This window comes from Mirounga angustirostris, unplaced genomic scaffold (assembly GCF_029215605.1).
Source record: "Mirounga angustirostris isolate CCGP_5_RB_7025 unplaced genomic scaffold, mMirAng1.0.hap1 SCAF_14, whole genome shotgun sequence".
NCBI classification, from domain to species: Eukaryota; Metazoa; Chordata; class Mammalia; order Carnivora; family Phocidae; genus Mirounga; species Mirounga angustirostris.
In genome coordinates, this window is record NW_026991722.1 from 7,479,537 (window position 1) to 7,493,240 (window position 13,704).

General features: G+C 38.0%; 1 protein-coding gene across 6 annotated transcripts in view; it reads right to left on the reverse strand.

Annotated features, from left to right (window-relative positions):
* The window catches only part of SOCS6 (suppressor of cytokine signaling 6), a 99,530-nt gene that overhangs the window by 48,178 nt on the left and 37,648 nt on the right, over nucleotides 1–13,704 (reverse strand). For all 6 annotated transcript variants that reach the window (XR_010407231.1, XR_010407232.1, XR_010407228.1 and 3 more), the window contains one exon: nucleotides 13,021–13,126. The gene's annotated coding sequence lies outside the window, so the exon portion shown is untranslated. The remainder of the gene's footprint in view (nucleotides 1–13,020; nucleotides 13,127–13,704) is intronic.

Sequence of the window (13,704 nt, forward strand, 5' to 3'; positions counted from 1 at the left end):
AATTAAGGCTTGGGGGCTTCTATAGGACTTGGTTGTGGGCAGGGTCCTTGGCCCTCAGTTAGGAACCAAGCGCCATGGGTTTTGGAGTTTCAACCAGGATCTGCAAGACCAAATATAATGTTGAGGGTGTGGAAGCTACCATTAGAAGTTGCCTTCTAATAAAATATTTTACAGTCATCTACTATTACATAATAAACTATCCCCAAACTTTAAATTGTTGTTGACTTAAGACAAAAATCATTTTACTATATTGCACGCTTCTGTGGGTCTGGAATGTGAGTAGGGATCAGCTGGGTGATTCTTCTGTTCCATGTGGGTTTGACAAAAATGACTCTGGTATTCAGTTGGCAGATGGGCTGGCCTGGAGGGTCCCAGGATGGCTTCATGTGCATGAAGACTCATGCACACATGCCTGGACAAGGATGGCTGAAGAACAAGTATAGCTAGGTGTATTGAGTACAGCACCACGCGTGACCTCCCAGCATGTGATGTCAGTGTAACCAGACATTGTACCTGATGGTTCAGGACTCCAGGAGTGAATAAGGCAAAAGCAGCATGGTCTTTTATAATCTAAGCCCACACGTCACCTCATGTCACTTCTACTATTGACTGGTAAAAACCATCACAAGCCAGCCCAGATAAAAGCAAAGGCACATACCCCCAGCTCTGACTGGTGCCAACAACTTAACAGCCACTGTTTGAAACCATCGCAACTACATAGACATGGGCTTAGACCACTGGGAACATCCAAAAGGGACTGAAAACCGGGGGCCCTTCTCCAATTTCAGGAACTGCATAAGCCACCAGAATTCATATATAACATGCCTAATGGAAACAGAGCCAGAAGGAGGCTGACTGTGGCTTAGTTATATGTTTTTAATTACATTAAGAAAATATCAACTCTTATTTTACTAAAGCTTTAAAAATGTTACATATTTAAAACAGATTTATTCACTTAAAAAGTAAAATGTTCTACAAAGCTGAAAAAAAAATCTCTTGCTCACTGTATTAGTTTTCTATTGGCTTCTGTAAGACATACCACAAATTCAGTGGCTTCGAACAACAGATATTTATTATATTACAGTTCTGTAGGTCAGAGTCTGGCACAGGCCTTGCTATGCTATCATCTTAACGTCCACAGGGCACTTCCTTTCTGGAGGCTCTAGGGGAGAATCGGTTTCCTTTTTTTTCAGGTAGTTGGCAACATTTAGTCCTTCAGTTTGTAGAACTGAGGTCCCTGTTTCTTTGATGAGGGTTGTTCCTGACTCTTAGAGGCCACCCATGTTCCTAGGGTCATGACCACTCCTGTGGTCACATCTCTCTCTCTCTCCTCTCTGACCTCAAACGTTCATGTGATTGGATTCACTTAAATAATCCAGGATAATCTCCCAATCTCAAAATACTTAATTAAATCACATCTGCAAAGTCCCTTTTGCCATGCTACTTAACATAGTCATGTTTTCTGGGGATCAGGACAGGAGCATCTTTGGGAGGTTCTGCCTACCACAATCACTACTCTCCATCCAATTTCAAAGTCTTTTTTTGTTATATTACCAGTGTATAGCACAATTTCTGGATTTTCTTTTTTAATTTAAGCCTTAACATTAAGATAATGAATTAACTCTTTAATGTGCCCACACATTCACACACACATACATATTCCTCCTTCCCTCATCCTCCCCCTCAAAAAAAGTTTTACCACAATTTTTGGTTAAATCATTATCCCCCTGTTTACATTATTATAAGCAAGTAAAATTTTTTTTTTAAGATTTTATTTATTTATTTGAGAGAGAGAGAACACAAGCCTGGGGAGACCCAGAGGGAGGGCAGACTCTCTGCTGAGCAGGGAGCCCAACGTGGGGCTCGATCCCAGGACGCCAAGATCATGACCTAAGCCGAAGGCAGACACTTAACCAACTGAGCCACCCAGGTGTCCCTAAGCAAAGTAAATATTTTTATAACTAAAAATATGTTATGCTATGATTATTTATTTCCTGCATAATTGCAATGACTATTTGTCACCTTTCTTTCAGTCACTTAATTTTCTATGTATTGATCATCTTGGAAGTTTTCATCAGAATTGGAAATCAGGGACGCCTGGGTGGCTTAGTCGGTTAAGCGTCTGCCTTCAGCTCAGGTCATGATCCCAGGGTCCTGGGATCGAGTCCCGCATCGGGCTCCCTGCTCCGCGGGGAGCCTGCTTCTCCCTCTGCCTCTCTCTCTATCTCTCATGAATAAATAAATAAAATCTTAAAAAAAAAAAAAAAGAATTGGAAATCATTTCTCAGTACATTTGAACACAGCAAGAAATCTATCAATTGTTCTCCTTGCTTGAAAACATTCCTCCCTGGCCTTATTCCCTTTCACTGGAACTTGGATTGATTGCTGTCCAATCTATTATAGCTATTGAACTGGAAATATTCTTTTAGTATCACTTCCAGGATTGCCTTTTCATTTCTCCTATGTTGAGAATCACCTGTCTCTTGGTCTACTCCCTCTTTTTGCTGGAGCACATGCTCCAGTAACTCTCTGAGAAAAGGTGCATGATTTTTTTTTTTTTTTTTTTTTTAGTTTGCATGTCAAAAATCTTTTTTTATTCAACCCTCACATTTGCTTAATGTTTAGGCTTTTTATAGTATGCTGAGTTGGAAATCTTCCTCCCCCAACTCTAAAATGATGTCAAGATTTGAGTGAGGATGGTGTGGGGAGTGGCCTGTATGGTATCTTATAGCAATGGAATAACAGAGAAGGTCAATTGTGAAGGGGGAGTTAACCAGAATGACAGCTCCACCACAACTATGTTCTCAGGCACATCATTTTTAGAAAAGAGCAGATGATATTTGAGGATCTAAGAAATGGTTCCTTTAATCTACCTATGCTTGCATATTTTAGAATAGTTTTCATGTACTTAACCTCTAGCCTTTCATATACTTAACCAATTTGAACATTTCATATACTTAACCAATTTGAACACTGCTGTTCTAAAGCATTAACTCTTACTGGAAGAGGGGTACTTAAGGGGTAGAGAGACAAAAAACACTGGTTGTCTCACTCTCTCCTTCTTTTTCACTTACCATCCCTCAAGACCAGAAACAAAAAGCTTTAGACAAGTTACTTCTTTCTACTTTATCACATCCTCCTTCCACCCTATAAAAGTGGTTCAATGGGCTCTTTGTGATTCTGTTGCTCAATAACCTAAATTTCTCTAGAGTCAAGAATACTCAAATAAAATCACCAATAATGACAATTTTCATTTATTTTTCCTTTTAAAATTTATATTAGAAATTTATATGGTCCCCTTTCCAAGATATGAAGAATTTAAGAAATATATAAATTATAAATGTTTTTAAAAGACTCATGAGTTTTAAAGATTCAAGACAAGAGAAAAAAGAAAGACTTCAATGATTTTCTAATCACATTTATCATGAACAATTTTGGCCTATGTTTCTACTAATGAAAATTATTATTAATTTTAGTCAAGTTTTAAAGAAAGTAATCAAGTCCCAGACACTGGATATTATGGCAATGTTATAATCTTATTTTCCAGGCTTGTGGAAACCAGAGAGTTTTACAGTGAACAGTTAAGCAGTGTATGATTAATTGCTAAAATGAGAGCTATAAGCATATATCAGTATCATGAAAGACCTAGGCTACTAGCAAATGTGCTCCAGAACTTTATCCTGTAATCTACTTAAATAAAAAATAAAAGTTACTAAGCTGTAAGTTGGTGAGAAATGCAATTGAAAAATTCAGAGTAAAACTCAAACAGATTATCTTAATATATATTCAACCTCAGGGTCCAAGCATATTCATTTCTACCACAAGTTCTGAATAGAAACAAACATTATGATATTAAAATTGAATTTTTACCCTAAAACTAACATGGAAATGAAAATTGAAAAAAAATAAGTACATTTATTTCTTTTACCCAGAGTTTTACTAAGAGTTTTAAGTTATTTGTACATTTAGACCTCTTGCATTTTAACTTCCTCTGAGAACAATAGAAATATATTCCCACCCTGTTACAGCCTTATCACCCAGTTCTATTGAGAAATCCTTTCAACTAAAACAGTTAACAAGGTTAAAATCCAGATTCTATCAATTAATGATGAAGGTTAGCAATTTAGTAGTTGGTCAATGTTACATGTTTAATGAACTTAGATGAACACTTTCATGCCTCTGAACAACTCATATTAATTAGTTAAATGCAGAATTCACATTGGATCTCCCTATCACATAGCAAATGTAGACAGTTTGAAAAGTCATACTAGAAACAATGTAAATGTGCAGGAATTTCAGTATAGAAAGCAGAAAGGAAAAAAAAAATCAAGATCTGGTCCAACTTGTTCTAAAAATTAAAGTTCAGATTTCCCTTTCTATTTGGCATTTGCTGAATTTCTGGATTCCACCAATTGTCTTTAAATTCTAAACAGTGAAAAACTGCTTCCTCAGAAGTAGAAAAAAAAAAAAAGAAAAGAAAAGAAAAAAAGGAAACTAAATCGCTTTTTAAAGCATTCAAAACCAACCATCAAACATCATTGCTGGGGAAATAAGCAGCCAGTATTTGAGTGAGACCTCAAAGTATAAATATCAACTTCTGTAGTCCATGCCTTGGCTCTACTTCCCAGCTGAAGACTCCTAAAATTACATGGTTTCTAGTAAGTGAATTACGTTTATATTTGTCCCATAATCAAAGGATGCAGATCAAAGTTTGATTTCACAATCTTGTTGCTTCCTGAAGAGGTGTTCTCTCATGAAAATGAGGCCATTGCCTAAGTAAATTGAGAGACCAGCTCAGAAAATGATCAAAGCAATGAAAAAACTCATTTTGTAAATTATTTAAGGATGTGCAAGCACATTTTTTCGAGAGCCCCAAGGTCACAGCAAAGTACTGATGTATATTTTTGCCTCATGCTTTGCCATATTTTTTTTTCATTACAATGGTTTCATTTGGAGATCCATAAGGAAGAGCAGTGCTGTACCAAAGGAAGGAAAAAGGGGTTGTGCGTTTTAACCTTTAATGGAATAATTTCAGCAACTTAAATTTCCTTTTAGCTTTAATCTATTCATATGCTAAGACTGGAGGACATATTTTGGGATTGAATCTCTACCCCCAAAAAATCAATTCTTATTTTTGAAAAGGGACTTTTGTTAGATACTGGAAGGTCATGCACAAGTGCAAACAGAATTAGTAAAAATGCTAGCTCTGGAATAAAAACAAAGGCTGGGTTGGGGTTGAAAGACTTCTGGGAGGGAGGCCACCAGAGCACAGTAAAAGCAAATTAACTACAGGATGTTTTCCATCCAGAGTGGATTCATCTGCTGACAATGAAAGGGGAAAAAGTTCTCCTGGTTATGGATTGGGTTTGTCTATAATTTTTAAGCAACCAAAGTACATTGTAGGGTCATATGCCCGTGAGAAATATCATTACAACTAAACATTTAACTAAAGGAGAAAAAAATTGAAGTTCTGCCCACTAGGCAATACTAAGTTCTTAAAATTTTTATTATAAAAGTTGCTCGTTTAAATAATCCAGTAAGACAAATACTTTTCTTTATTTCCATGAATGGGTCAAAAGGTACAAGCAATACCTGATATTGTTCTATAGAGTTAATTCTGGGCACAGCAGAATCTTTATACCACTGCAGACAATTTTTTTAGGAAGACAATGAAAATGGGCAATGCAGATACTATAGGAAATTTTATGCCTAGGGAATCTTATATCTATTCTGAAATTCATATACCTGAAAATTGCTAGCTATTTAAAGATTGTTAATCAGAGTTGTTCTTAATTAAAATACTTTTGAATTTATATTTTTTTTATTTTTAAAGATTTTATTTATTTATTTGACAGAGAGAGACACAGCAAGAGAGGGAACACAAGCAGGGGAAGTGAGAGAGGGAGAAGCAGGCCTCCTGCTGAGTGGGGAGCCTGATGTGGGGCTTGATCCCAGGACCCTGGGATCATGACCTGAGCTGAAGGCAGACGCTTAACGACTGAACCACCCAGGCGCCCCAAAATACTTTTGAATTTTTAAATGTTTTAATTTAGACAATATTTATTAAAATTTTAATGTAAAAACAGTAACAAAGTTAAGATAATCTCCCCTCTGTCTGTTCCTCATCTTTATGCTCCTTAAAAATCATTGAATTTTTAAATTAAGAATTCCCAATAAGTGTGTTCCCTTTTCTTCTCACTCCCTTGGCCCAAACAATTAGAAAAGACTTTACTTTGACATAATTTTTACATTTTTTTATCTCTATCAAACTCATGTGCACTGAGTAATATAATCAACAGATTTACAAAGTTAATAAATGGTAGTTGGAGTTCTGACTGGAGGTGAGCTCTCTCAGAATGAGCACAGAAAGGAAACTTCAAATCAGTACATTTTTCAGCCATTAATGAATCAATAGAGTTTTTTTTTTTTAATCACATGACAAAAGATTTCAAATGTTTTCACATAATTTTCCAAGAAATAGTCAACACTGGTATATTGTTTCACATCTCTACATTCCAGGTACTTTATTCCTTGACAAGCCAGATAATTTCACTATTCTACAAAACAAACAAACAAACAAACAAAAAACTAATTATGCCTGTAAGTAGTTATCCTTACTCTATTACCTCAGAAAAAAGAATGTGAAACATACCACAATATTTAAATATGTCTCATATAAAGTGGTCATATTTAATATGAAACCATTAGGGGTAAAGCACCTACATTTTTATACATATTTAAATGTTTTTATTTTATTAGATTTTCTTTATTCATGAACATATCTACCTAGACTGAAATGTTCAGAAACCACCTTCCCCACTCTGAGTAAGGAGGGAGCAATTCTCGGAACAGACTCTTGTTTCCTGACCACAGGAGTAACCATATGACCCATCATTCTGGCCACAGTGAAGGATGAACATGTGATCCAGTTTAAGCAATTTGGAGTCTTGGCTAGGATCTCTCTGCTGGACCTTAGTGGAAAGAAATTTCAGTTCTCTGCTGATGACACAACTTAACAATGTGACCCCAGGGCTGCCAGCCACTAGGTTCCCCACCTCATGGAAAAGCTTGAGAGAATAAAGTTGATGCCCAGGACACCACAAACTTCCAGGTTAGAGTTCCTGAGACCCATCCACCAAGCCACAAAATTAGAATCTATAGTTTGGGAAAGTAAGGGCATTCCTTCTTTAAAGATGGAGTAAACGACATTCTCCTTCCTGATAACCACTGCCCCCAACAAAATCAAGTTAGGTCTTGCCAAACCCTATCTTTCCTTGACACTCATCTCCCTTACCATTATTTTTACAGTCCTGGCACATAATAGGAGCTCGATAAATACTCTGAGTGAATGAATGAATCAATGAATGAATCAATGAATCAATGAATCAATGAATTCATTAACACTGAACTGTACCATACAGTTAGTGAAGGTGAATTACTAAACACAGGAACACAGTAATTTAGAGCTCACATTGAGAGGTGTCTTTAAATGGCTCTATAAGCATATAGTCTTTTCTGGATACTATATTCAGCTTAAGCACACAACACCCAAAGAAAGTGAGGGTCCCATGGAGAGAGGAGTCCGGGGCTACATAAATGGGGCAAGAGACTTTGAGTTAAAAAGCTGGAGAAATGGGTCTCCCAGCTACCAAAGGGGATCTGAGCCACCCCAATTCTTATGGACTGAATGTCTGTGTCCCCCTAAAACTCATATGTTGAAACCCTAACCTTACCCAATGTGATAGTATTTGGAGGTGAGAATTTGGGGAGGTAAATAGATTTAGATGAGGTCATGAGGGTGGGGCTCCCATGATGGGATTAGTGTCCTTAAAAGACCCCAAATAACTTGCTTCCTCTCTACCTGCACATATGGAAGAAAGGCCATGTGAGGACATAGCAAGAAGGTGCTGTGAGCAACCCAACAAGAGAGGCCTTACCAGACATGGATCCTGCTGGCACCATGATTTTGAACTGTTAGTCTCCAGAACTGTGAGAAATAAATGCCTGTTGTTTAAGCCACCCAGTCTATGGTATTTGGTTATAGCAGCCCAAGCTAAGACAGATTTTATCAGGATCAGGACCTGTGTCTCAGAGTCAGCCTCATTACGGAATGTAATGGCTAGTTTCAGCTCCCCCCAGAAGACTTAACTTTATTTGAGGCAAGTTTTACTGTGTTTATTGAAGCTATACAAAGCATAATAAAATTTACATTTTAGGGGCGCCTGGGTGGCTCAGTCGGCTAAGCATCTGCTGTCGGCTTAGGTCATGACCCCAGAGGCCTGGGATTGAGCCCCACATTGGGCTCCCTGCTCAGTGGAGAGCCTGCTTCTCCCTCTCCCTCTGCTGCTCCCCCTGCTTGTGATCTCTCTCTCTGTGTCAAATAAATAAGTAAAACCTTTTTAAAAAATTTACATTTTATAAAGTGACTACCATTTATTCACTCTGAATTTTATTTGGCTGCTATTTCTCTGTTAGGTCGAGTTCCATGATTGAACACAGTAAATATTTATTATGTAACTTTTACATATTGGATTCATTCTGGATCAGGGGATATTGGACAAAATGCCTGTCCTCATAGAGTTTATATTCTAGTAGGAGGGATGGGGTGGGGGGAAACAGAATAGACATACAATAAACATGTAAACAAATAAACATGTACTATGTCAGAGAGTGACCTCCAGTTCTGGCCATGACAAACCATTTCATATCTGATTAACTATCTCATCAAAAACAACTACAGGAAAACATGAAGAAGGCACTGGAGAACAACCAAGTATGACAGATTACAATGCTCAAAGCAGGAGAACACAGGAGGTCCACATTTACCCTGTCACTTTCCCTAAGCACATTTTCCAAAAGGCAGCACATAGGAAAAGTGTCCAAGCTGAATGGCAGTCTTAACCAGGTAAAGAGGCAACAGTCAGTATTTGGAACTGTCAAAGCATTTTGGACTTGAGGGACAAAACCAAAGAAAGAAGAGAATCACAAAGAAAAAGCCTAAAGATCTTCATGCAAATTCCCAAGTCATAGTTTTCATGGACAGTGTAAGAGAAGAAGAAGAAGAAAGAAGAAAGAAGGAAGAAGGAAGAAGAGGAAGAAAGAAAGAAAGAAAGAAAGAAAGAAAGAAAGAAAGAAAGAAAGAAAGAAAGAAGAGGAAAGAAGAAGAAGGAAGAAGAAGAAGAAAGGAAAGAAGAAGAAGAAGAAGAAAGAGGAAGAAGGAGGAAGAAGGAAGAAGAAGAAGAAGAGGAAGAAGAAAGGAGAAAGAAGAAAGAAGAAGAAAACAAATAAAGAACTCTGGGGGGAAAAAAAACAGCAACAGGATGGCTAAAGAGCCACACAGAGCCTTTAGCAGCTAACAGTTACTGGGGAAACAGGTTGGAGTTCAAGAGGGAGTGATCTTGGTAAACATTCAAGCTTGAAGTTGAGATCCTAGAGTTGCCGAGGAGCAGTAGCTATGTCATAAAACTAAGGAGACAAGCTTAAACAGACCAGACTTAACAATGCTTGCAATCAAGTTTCAAAAGAATCAAGACAATATGCCAATTTTCTAGCTGACTTCCAGAAGAAAATTTGCCCTCTTCAGAGGAAGATAGTAACAGTTCAGAGTTCTTAAAATGTTTCATCTATGATGTTCATCATCCAATCAAAAAATTATCAGAAATGCTTAAAAACAACAACAAAGAAACAACAAAAACAGGGCCAAAGGACCCCAAATCACGCAATATGGAAAAAACAGACAATGGAAATGGACCTGGATGAAAAATCTCAGCTGAAAATGGAATCTACCAAAGGGAACCAAGTCGAGAGTGGAATCAAAATGAATACCATTAAAAATTTACTAGGTAGGCCTAACCACAAACTGGAAATTGCAGATGGGAGGATTAGGTAACTCAAAGATAGATCAATAAAAATCATACAATCTGAAAAGGTGAGAAAATGGTTGAAAAAATAAAGAGCTTCAATGATACTTAGGAAAGTATCAGTCTAACAAACATGAACTTGGAATTCTATAGGGAGAGGAGAAAAAGAAAGGGATAGAAAAAGAAATTAAAGAAATAGTGATGAAAAATTTCCTAAAGTTGGCCAAAAAAAGAAAAAGAAAAAAAAAGACTTACAGATTCATAAAGTACAATAAACCCCAAGTAGGATAAATACAAAGAGAACCACACCTCAGCGCATTATTAATTGGACTACTGAAAAATAAAAACACAGAGAAAAACTAAAATATAAAATGAAATAATAAAGAGGAAGGGGAAAATCTTAAAAGCTGTGTGGTGGGGCAAGAGAGGATTACACATAATTTACAGAGAAAGGACAGTGCAAATGGCAGCTGATTTCTCATCCGCAACAACAGGGTCCAGAAGACAATGACATGACATTTTAAAGCAGTTACAGAGCAAAAGAAAAAGTCAACCTAGAATTCTATACCTAGTGAAAATATCTTTAAAAAAACAGAGTAAAATAAAGATAATTCGTTAAACAAAAGGTGAGAGAATTCATTGGAATTCCACTGGAAACAGTGGAAAATACCATTGGAAACATTGAAATGTGTTTTTTTTTTTTTTAAGATTTATTTTTTTGAGAGAGAGAGAAAGAGTGTATGAGTGGTGGGAGGGGCAAAAGGAGAGAATCTTCAAGCAGACTCCCCACTGAGCACAGAGGGGGATGCCAGGCTTGATCTCAGGACCCTGAGATCATGACCTGAGCCAAAACCAAGAATCTACACTTAATCATCTGAACCACCCAGGCACCCCTGAAATGTGTTTTAAATAGGATTTAGCTACTTTCAGTTTCAGTTAATTGTCCTAATTCTCTAAATTTTCTAGGCTAGTCATATGTGCTGATAGGGTTTAGGACAACTATTCAAAGTTTATAACAAAGAGATTATTTCTGTTTTAATGATACTGGGCTAGGTATAATATAAATGGCTATTTGCCAGAAGTGGGGAAGGGAATTTACCTTGAATTCATCCTAACGATTACCACAGAAACAGAGGTAGTGATTTTTTTCTATCCATTTAGTTGCAGGCAAAGAAGCTAGAATGTAGAGTGTACGTATAGTTAGAACTACTTCCAGAAGGAAGTTCTTGTTCAGGATGGGCTTACTACAAAATGACAGGAAGTTTAAGAGAACTGGCTGAGCATGGGTATTGGAAATGAGAAGGAAAGGGGGGATGGAGTCTTTTGTCTGCTATAAAGCATAAAACTGTGGCTCCTAGCACAACAAGGCACAATGAATGTCTCAGGCAATCTGATCGAACACATTAGCAAAAAAGCAGAAGTAACATTTTCCTTTATGCACCAAACACGTGAAGTCCTCCCAAGAGTTACAATTCAACTCCACCTAATCGTGTTCCTATATTAGTGTATCAGGTACTTTTCTTTTAAGTGAGCCTTTCCAAGGCCATGCAAGGGGAACCCATGTTCCCTTCCTCAGGATTAAAAGATGAAGCCCATAAGATACACTATAAGCCAGGCCCCATAAATGGTTACCTGCCAGTGCCTAGACAGAACATCTTTTGTTTAAGCTAGAGTAATCCCCTGGAGGAGAAAGCAATAGGCAATTCATTTGCTTAGGCTGAAGTTGCCCCCTGACAATGAGAAATAAATACTCTAAATAATAGAAAACACCAAGTAGAGGAAGTATATCATATTGGATGACAGCATGGATTTTGGAACCAAACTGCATGAGTGTGTAAGCTGGTTCTGTCACTTAGTTTCTTTGTGACCTTACAACGTTCACCTTTGCATCTGTTTCTTTTTTTATGATGCTAAGGTGCCTGCCTCACAGTGGGCTGTTTTGACGATATAAAATATATGTTAAGGAAGAGTTAGTGGTATACAGATTAGCACAATTTAGGTTTGCTATGATTATTGAGATGAATGATGTAAAATCCAGCTCTTCAGTTTCACCTACTGATTCCAGAACCCGTGTATTGCAGAGCAACGGATTCTTCTGTATTAAAAGATATACATCCCTTGGTTTTCTAGGCAATTGTTACACCCCACAGCCACTATGAGGATGGTATTTCTCTGGGTCAAATGGTGCTCACCCCTTGCCAGCCACAAGAAAACAAGAATGCCAAGACCACAGTGAGGAGAGGCAAATGGGCTGTGGCAAAGGCAGTAGGTAAACAGGTGGCTTCAGAATGAGTTCTCAGTAGAAGGGGGCAGAGATGCCACCTCTTAAAATTGTTAGGGGTGGGGCACCTGGATGATTCAGTCAGTTAAGTGTCTGACTCTTGATCTCGGCTCAGGATTTGATCTGAGGGTTGTGAGTTCTAGCCCTGCTAGAACTGTGGAGCCTACTTAAAAATTGTTAGGGGTAAGGCGGGGCCAGAGAGCAGATTATTTGCACAAGGGAAGAAAGAGGCTCTCTCTAATAGGATCCTTGGGTAGAATTCCATATATATGTGTGTATATATATATATCCCATATATATATATTCCATATATATGTGTGTGTGTATATATATATCCCATATATATATAGTTCATATATATATATATATATATTTTTTTTTTTTTTTAAGAGAGAGTGCGCGCACGTGCGAGTGGGAGAGCAGGGGGAGGGGCAGAGGGAGAGAGATCTTAAGCAGACTCCACATTTAGCACAGAGCCCATCATGGGGGGATCAATCTCCCAACCCTGAGATCATGACCTGAGCTAGAATCGAGTCGGTTGCTTAACCCGAGCCACCCAGGCACCCTGAACTCCATGTATTTAAGAGAACATTTTATAATGCTTGTGACCTAGGCCCAGGGCAGGGTTTGATGGCCTGAAGTGACCTCTAGGCAAGGCAACCGGCCATGTTCATAAACCGTATAGAAATAACCCCTGCTCTGGCCAACCTCTCTGGCTTTTGCAATCTAAGGGAGTCTTTCCCAAGAGGACTCTCTTCTAACTCCTTAGAGGAGGTGGCAAAGCTGCCTGGTACTAAGTAGGGAAAGGGCAGTTGAAGACAAAGTGTAACCCCAGGAGTTTGGGTGCAAAGTCAAACATGCTCAGAAACAGATACTTACTCAGATGCCACTAGGACTGGGTTCTCTGCCAGTGTCAGGCCCAGGTATTACCAGGCATGGACTTTGGGGAGAAGGCTTCAGGGGAGGGACAGTGGGAAGAGAGCAACTGGCGTAAATCACCCATTAGCAAGACAAGTCATGCAAAAGAAGAAAACAAGAGTCAAATTTTTTTAAAAGATATTTCAGCAACACCTTCTTCCAGTGAAGTTTTATTACCATGCTCATTTCTAGTAGTCTTGGTCTAGTAGATGTTCTGCCAGCTCACGCCCACCTCTATGCTGAAAGCTTTTAGGACAGTAGGAACATTAGCTGATTCCTAATTCATTTCATGTCTCCCATGAGCAACACTATTTCACTTTTTCCTAACTTTTTTTTACTAAATTTGCTGGTCCCTACCCTCCAGTCTCTGCCCAGTTTATGGGGCATCCAGAAACTATCTAGTTAACCTGATTTAATTAAAATCAGACTCTGTATCCAGGTTATTAAATAGGCTAAAAGGCAGATCTTGTGAACGAAATTTTTATTTACACACTGTATCTAGAAGCAGATACATAAATTCTTATACAATTAATTTCCAAAAATGTGCAAGAAATTACCATAATTTGTTTACAAACCAAAACACATATTAAAATCAATGGACTTTGGATAATTCATTCTGTGGTGTTCTCAGTACAAATGGGACAC